The sequence below is a fragment of the Chlorocebus sabaeus genome, chromosome 3, assembly GCF_047675955.1.
Source record: "Chlorocebus sabaeus isolate Y175 chromosome 3, mChlSab1.0.hap1, whole genome shotgun sequence".
NCBI lineage: Eukaryota > Metazoa > Chordata > Mammalia > Primates > Cercopithecidae > Chlorocebus > Chlorocebus sabaeus.
This window is the reverse complement of record NC_132906.1, coordinates 19,940,756-19,948,986: the sequence shown is the minus strand read 5'-3', so window position 1 is coordinate 19,948,986 and position 8,231 is coordinate 19,940,756. Positions and strand designations below refer to the sequence as shown.

General features: G+C 47.6%; 1 long non-coding RNA gene across 1 annotated transcript in view; it reads left to right on the top strand.

The window, feature by feature from the left end:
- The first annotated feature begins 1,253 nt into the window (after positions 1–1,253).
- Positions 1,254–8,231, top strand: part of LOC103214336 (uncharacterized) — a 69,617-nt gene continuing 62,639 nt past the window's right edge. The window contains exons 1-2 of the long non-coding RNA XR_012092031.1: positions 1,254–5,600; positions 7,725–7,881. This is a non-coding gene — a long non-coding RNA (uncharacterized lncRNA). The remainder of the gene's footprint in view (positions 5,601–7,724; positions 7,882–8,231) is intronic.

Genomic DNA, 8,231 nt, shown 5'->3' with positions numbered 1-8,231 from the left:
ACGTCAGCAATCCCTAATTCTACACCCCATACTTGCTAATAGTTACTTTGCATCACTCCTCCTGTCTCCTAGCACCACTAGTCTACTTTCTGTCTCTATCTTTTTGCCTGTTCTGGACATTTCACACAAATGCATTCATACAATGTGGGACTTTTTTTTGCTTCCTTCACTTACCATAATGTTTTCAACGTTCATCCATGTTGTATCATGAATCACTATTTCATTTTTTTTTACAATCAAATAATATTCAATTACATGAATATACCACATTTTGTTTATCCATTCATTAGTCGATGGGTCTTTTGGCAAATATGAATAATGCTGCTATGAACATTCATGTTCACATTTTCGTGCAGACATATGTTTTCAGTTCTCTTGGTGGAATTCCTGGGTCGTAAGATAACTCTGTTTAATTTTTTGAGGAATTGTCTAATTGTTATCCAAAGTAGCTATACCATTTTACATTCTCACCAGCAATGTAAGTGTTCCAATTTTTCCACATCCTTGCCAATACTTATTCTCTGTCTTTTTGACCATTGCTGTCCTAGTGGATGGGAAGTAGTACCTTGTGATTTGAATTTGCATTTTCCTAATGACTAATGATATTGAGCAACTTTTTTTGGGGGGGGTGGAGTCTCGCTCTGTCGCCCAGGCTGGAGTGCAGTAGTGTGATCTCGGCTCACTGCAACCTCCCCATCCCAGGCTCAAGCAATTCTCCTGCCTCATACCCCTGATAGCTGGGATTACAGGCATGCACCACCAAACCCAGCTAATTTTTGTACTTTTTGTAGAGATGGGGTTTCACCATGTTGCCTAGGCTGGTCTCAAACTCCTGGACTCAAGCGAACTGCCCACCTCAGCCTCCCAAAGTGTTGGGATTACAGGTGTGAGCCACCATGCCCAGCCCAACATTGGACACTTTTGTATGTGTTTATTGGTCATTTGTATATCTTCTTTGGAGAAATGTCTCTTCAAATCCTTTGCCCATTTTTAATTGGTTATTGGTCTATTTATTATTCAGTTGTAAGAATCCTTTATGTATTCCAAATATGAGACCATTATAAGATATATGATTTGCAAATACTTCCCCCATTTTATGGGTTGTCTTTTCACTTTCTTGATAGTGTCCTTTGAAGCATGAAAGTTTTTAATGAAGTTCATTAAAAACTTTTAAATTACTTTTTTAAAACTTTTTTTTTAAAAGTTTTAAATGAAGTTCGTTAAAAAAATGTTTTGATGAATTTCAATTTAAGTATTTGTTTTTGTTTGCTTGCATTTTTGGTATCATATCTAAGAAACATGGCCTAATCCAAAGTCATGAAGATTTACATGTATGTTTTTTCTTTTAAGAATGTTACAGTTTAGCCATTTAGGTCTTTGATCCATTTTGAGTTAATTTTAGTTTATAGTGTGAAGTAGGGGTCTAACTTCATTCTTTTACATGTGAATATCTGATTTTCCCAGCACCACTTGTTGAAAAGACAATTATTTCCCAATTGAATTGTTTTAGTATCCTTGTCCAAACACAATTGACCCATGAATCAATGTATGTGTTTATTTCTGGACTCTCAATTCTATTCCAGTGATCTATGTGTCTATCCTTCTGCTACTACTGTACAGTCCTGGTTATTGTAGCTTTGTAGTAAGTTTTGAAATTGGAAAGTATAAGTCCTCAAACTTCGTTCTTCTTCTTCAAGGTTATTTTGGCTGTTATGGGTCCCTAGAACTTCCATATAAACTTGAGGATTTGTTTGTCATTTCTGCAAAAAAGCCCGCTGGGATTTTGGTAAAGATTCCATTGATCTGTAGATTGCTTTGGGGAGTCTTGCCATTTAACAATATTAACTAATTCAATCCATGAACACAGGAGGATGCCTTTCCATTTATTTAGCTCTTCTCTAATTTCTTTCACCAATGTTTTGGAGTTTCAGTGTATAAGACTTACACTTCTTTTTAAAATTTATTCCTAAGTATTTTATTCTTTTTAATGCTATTGTATATGAAATTATTTTAATTTCATTTTCAGGTTATTCATTGCCCATGTACAAAAAGACAATTGACTTTTATGTATTGATCTTGTGCCCTGATACTTTACTGAACTCATTTATTATTTCTAATGGAGCAAGTTAGAACATCACAATGCTTACTGTTCTTACTGAGATTCAGCCATTTTTCTTATGTAAATGCTACCCAGACTGCTGTAAGTCTTTGCTCAATTTCCAGAGTTTTGGAAAAGTTCTGACCATTTTTTCCAGGATTCACATTGCTTTTATGGAGAAGAGAGTCTTTTGAGGTCCTTAGTCCACCATTTTCACTGACATCACCCAGCTTAAGGAAGTTTTCTATGCTTCCATTTCCCCAACTGCACAATGAATTTCTTATCTTTCCATAATTTTTTGGAGATGATTAACCAGGTAATGTGGTAAAGTGCCTGACATTACCTGGCACTAATAAATATATAGGCAACTTCTTGTCACCAGAGACACAGGAAGGAACTGGCAATAGATGTTCAGTGGCTGCCTGGCCGTGTTTGTGAGCACACAGTGGTGCAATCCTCGGAAGACTGAGTTTGTCCCCAAACAGCCTCCTGGCTGGGCCCCAGCCTGGGCTATAGTCAGTTCTTCAGACTCCAAACCTGCCTTTCCCTCCCACAGTGCACCACCTCAGTGTCCACTCCCTACCAGGAACGTGTTACCGCTCCAGGTAAAGGAGGGGCTGAGTGCAATTATGCTCACAAGGCCAAGTGAGGTCCATAAAGCCTAAAGGCAGCCAAAGCCATCTCAGGCCTCAGCCAGGTTGCGGGAGGCAGAAAAATCTATCCTTTTAAACCACACCAGCTCCACCCACCTCCACCTCAGGCCAGCCCTGGTTAGTAGGACCTTCATGAGTGGTTCTGAGAAGACTAAACCCGGAGATTATGTGGTCTGTGGTATCATCCTGAGAGAGCAACTGAGTCATGCAGTTAACCTGGATGCCCATCCAGTGCCTTCTCCCGGCTGCACAGGGCTCCCAAGCACATTAGCTGAGCCTCAGTAGCTCTGAGTGGGTAGTTCATGAGCTGGGCGCACACAGCTCCATCCAGATGCTCCACTCATGCCCACACCCCCTGAGCTCCTGACCAACTTGACAGCTGTTATCCCCTTTTCTGGAAAAGCCTCTCCCTCCACCCCTACATGCTCACCTCAGTCTTTTAAGGTCTGGTTCACGTGACCTCCCAAAAGACCCTCCCTGGAATCTTCTTTGCAACCGCTTTCCCTCATACATGTACTCACCCATTCAGCAAATACTTGCCGAGCACTTGCTGTGTTTCAGACACCATCCTGGGTGCTGGAGGCACCACAGTGAACTTGCTCTCAGGGAACACATTCTAGTGGCAAGATCCTGCAAGTAAACAGGTAAATGTATAATATGCGGGTGGTGACAGACTCTGAGAATAAAAGGGAAAAGGTGGCTCACACCTGTAATCTCAGCACTTTGGGAGGCTGAGTTGAGAGCATCACTTGAGCCCAGGAGGTTGAGACCAGCCCAGGTAAGACAGTGAGACCCCATTTGTACAAAAAAAAAAAATGCAAAAATTAGGCAAGTGATGGTGCATGCCTGTAGTCCCAGCTACTTGGGAGGCTGAGGTGGAAGGATTGCTTCAGCCCAGGAGGTTGAGGCTGCAGTGAGCTGTGATCAGGCTACTGCACTCCAGCCTGGGCAACAGAGTGAGACCCTGTCTCCAAAAAAAATTCAAAAAAAAAAAAAGGTTAGAATTAAGTTAGGGGACACTATTTTAGGTAAGGTACACAGGGAGGCCTCTCTGATAAGGTAATAACTGAACAGAAACCTGAAGGAAGGCAGTGAGCTGTGCAAATATCAAGAAGGGTGTTCTACTCAGAGGGAACAGCAAGTACAAAGGCCCTGTGGTGGGACCGTGGGAATCTTAGAGAACAGCAAGGAGGCTGGGGTGGCCAGACTGGCATAAATGAGGAGGAGAGCAGCAGACAATGAGCCCAGGAGACAGCAGGCACCAGACCTGGCCAGCCTTAGAGATTACGGTAAGAACTTGGGATGTCCCACGATGTGGGTTTAGAATCCAGTGAAGGTTCCGAACAGAAGGGTGACATACTCTAAATTGCATTTTGAAAGGACTTCTCTGGGTGCCACGTTGAGAACAGACTGTGACGGGCCAGGGATGGACTCAGAGGGACCAGTTAGGAGGTGGTTGCGGTAATTCAGACCTGATAAGATGCTAGCAGAGGTGGTGAGCAGCCGTCAGAATCCAGATATATTTGGAATGTGGAGCCAGTAAGATAGATGTGAAATGTGAGAGAAAGAGGAATCAAAGATGACCCCAAGGCCATTGACTTGCGATACTGAAAACATGAAGCTGCCATTTATGGAGATGGGGAAACCAAGCACATGGAGTAGAATGGGTGAGTCTTGACCTTGACCTTCTGCCTCCAAGGTCATGCTCCTCTCTCACAGATGCAGCCCCAGTTATGGCATGACATGACTTCAGCAGTGTCTTCCCAAGCCATTGGCAGACATCTGCAAGTTTTATCTTTTGACTGGGGCACCTTGGACATCTCCAACTGAGATCCTCTTTCCTCCGGTCCCGTTGTCTGAATGTACTGGGAAGCAGCAGGGCTTGTCCAGGTCATGATGGTGACAAGAGGCAGCAGGCTGGACACCCCCGTGAGCAGACCCAAGCTGAGGCAAAGTCAGGCTCACTCCAGCAGGGCTGGTAGGAGCGGAGGAGCAGGTATCAGGGCAGGAGGCCTCACCTCGCCTGCACAGTAGAATCACGGGGGAATTTCTGCCCGGGTCCTACTCCAGGCCAATTGCCAGAATGTGGGGGTAGGAGCCAGGCGTCCGTGGTTTTTAAAGTTCCCTAGTATTCGGCCAAGGTCGAGAGCAATTTCCTTCAGTCAGCAAGTGTGTCTTCAGTGCTGCTGCTTGTTTGCTGATTCCAACTATGCTTAGCAAGAACCTAGGCACTGTGGGGGGAAGAAACACCCCTGTCCTTACAAATTAAGGTGAAGCAGACAGGGACTGCAGGGCATTCTCCTCCTACTCAGCACTGAAATCAAATCAGACTCTCCGAGATAACATTGAGTCCTCCCAGTCTCACTTCATGCATCTCCATCTCTAGCCCTGCTTTGAAGGTGAAGCATATTTCAGAGATTATTTTTAAATGCAATTTGGCAAAGCCCTGCCCAGAAAGTCTCCCAAAAGGGCCCATGGTGTGTGGAATGTGGCAGAGAGGTGACAGAGTGCGGGCTGAGCCAGCGATGTCCCAGGTGTTCCTTTCCCGGCCATGGGCACTGGGACAGGCTGGAGTGGTAGGCAGGACTGAGAGGAGAGTGAGAGAATGGCAGTTCCCCCAGGGCAGACTGACCCACAGACAGGTCCAATTTCAATTCCAGAGGCAGAAGGCTGAGATGCAGGCTCCTGCTCCCCACATTCATGCCCATCAGCAAGCCATGCCATATCCAGCAGACAGACAGCCGTTCAGTGCACAGAATACCCCTCCAGGCCAGCAGCAGCTGTCACCCCTCTTCAGTCATCTGCTCTTCAGATACTTCTGTGGACAGAGCCCAGATAACTTGATTAAGGTAAGATGAAATGAGAAACATTTGCTCCTTTAAAATCGCTAACATCTGTCCTGGCTAGCAGAACGGCTCTTTGTAACTGAGGAAAGAAAATCCCTGAGAAGTCTGGGTGTGGGAACGATGGCGCTCCCTGTGCACCCACCTCCCACCTGCCTGCCCCTGGGAGCCTGCAGGGAAGACAAGGCATTGCTGTACAAGGACCTGGACTTGAGTCTTGACTCCACCAAGACTCTATGTGCCCTTGAGGCAGGTGGTGACCTCTCTGGGCTTCAGTTCCCTCGCAGGTTTGCCGGGAGGAGGAGCTAGAGGATGTGAGAGGTGCAGAAGACATGAGGCGATGCTCCATTTGCCCCTGCAAAAACCTCCTTCCTTCCTGTGAGCTCAGAAGGAAGAGAGTGAAACCACCGGCACATACCCACAGCTTGACCTTATGGAGGTGGCCTCAGTGGGTGGGGATGGGTCTGGCTTTAGTGTCTGGTCAAGTGAATACATGACTTTCAAGAACTGTGCACAGGGAGGTGTTTGGCAGGTGGACCCAGGGCTGGCCCCAGAGAGAGACCACTGTGATGCCACTTCATAGCTGATGACATGAGGCCGAGAGGCATCTGAAGATATGACAATTACTCATTGCCTGTCCAAGTCAGCGAGGACACAGGGAAGGAGCCAGGGATGGCGGTTCTGGCATCTCCCACGTCTACAAGATGGCATCACCTAACACGGCCACAGCTTTCCCACTTCTGTGCAGGCTCCAGACTGGGTCCCTATGGTGGATTAATGATGGCCACAATTCCTTGTCATTCTCCCATCAAGAGGTGGAATTTCCTTCCCTCCCATGGACCTGAGCTGGCCACAACAGCTTAACCAAGGGAAGGAGGAAGAAGTGACGCTGGGCCAGCTTCTGGCTAAGTGTTAAGAAGGCTTCTGCTTCTGCACTTTGAGGAGCCCTGAGCCTCCATGTGAGAAGTCCCCAGCTCCCTTCATCAGAAAGGCTGCGTGGAGACACCTCATAGAGAGGCCACATAGGGAGCCAAGGCCTTGAGACGATGTGGAGAGGCAGCTGTTCTGGGCCCCTGGGAGAGTGTCCAGGGGACTCCAGCCCAGGCACCTTCTGCCTGCAACCTCCCAAGAGACCCCAAGTGAGACCAGCCAACAATCACCCAACTGAGCCTAGTCAACCTGAGGAACCATGGCAGGGAATAAGCACTTGCTGTTCCAAGCTGTTAAGTTCGGGGTGGTTTATTACACAGCAGTGGATCGGTAAGACCTCTCCATTACTGTCTTTAGGTAACTTTCTGCTGCCTTCATCTACGAGCCGGGCCCCAGAAATCGGAAATGCCCCTGCATCAGGGTCCCTGTAGGGCATCTCCACAGCATCCCTTGTGGTACACGTGTCTTCAGGTCACCTCCGACTTTTGTGTGTCACACAATATTCAAGTGTAGAGGATGCAGGAGGCACCAGACGGACCTCGAATTGTGAAATCCCAGGAGCCCATCTCCTGGTTCTTGTGGGCAGGCTTAAAACACAAACAAGCCCTCCTGATTTGTTTTCATCCTCTTCCCTCTCCTGGGACCGATTCTGATTCAGCCCCTCGGAAGTGCCGTCTGTTCTGGCCACTCAGTGCCCTTCAGGCCTGGCTTGTGCTCACGCTGTCGGCCTGGGGCCCACTCCCAGCATCAGGGCAGCTTGGTTCTTGCAGCCTCTTGAGTGCGGACTCAGCCTCCTCAAATCCCTGCAAGGCCTCCTGCTTCAGGGCAGCTCTGACGGGGTGGCCCGAGCCGCATCCTCACCAGCACATCCTGACGAACCCAGCCAGCCTCCAGACTCCCCTAACCATTGGCACTCCCTGACAGGGGCCCCAGTCTACCAGATCAACAGGGAGATACTAAAAACTCTCATTCTGAACCAAGTGACTCTCTCTAAAAGAGAACCAAGGCCCCTTCACTCACTTTGGCCCCTACTCTAAGCTTTGGCCTTGGAGGGACAAGTATGGTTTATAGATATTTTTAGGAACAATTTCAAATGTATACGAAAGCAGAGAGAGATGCAGATTAGACTCCCATGGGCCGTCCCCAGGGCTCATGGCCATTCTCGTTTCCCGTCGCCTAGCCTCTGTTTCTGCACTCCAGGTTACTCTGAGGCAAATCCTGGCTATCACATCATTTCGTTGTAAATATTGAGGCACGCAGCTCTAGAAGCGAGGACTCCCCTCTTCAACTATAGTACCATCGTCCATACTTTCTGAGAATCTCATCTGGGCCGGGCCCTGCCCCAAATGCCTCCCAGGTAAGGCCCACTGTGGAATGTGCCAGAAATGAGAGCGTAGGGCTGGCCCTGAGGCATCAGCTCCTCGGTTTGGGGGACTCCATAGAACATGGTAAGGCCAGAAGCCAGAGGAGAGTGAGAGAATCAGACATACACGCAGGACGAGATTCCGAAAGCCGACTAGATTTGGATGCAGCCATGGTGCTGCTCTGTGCACCAACGCCCCCTCTCGTCACCTTCCCCACCAGAGCTGCCTGGCCTGGTTTTAGTGTCCTTGGGTGGCCTCAGAGCTGCAGACCCCCTGAAGGTAAAAATGGCTTAGTTGTTCACTGTCACCGTGGAGAATAGTGCAGATTCCAGTGAACAGCCAG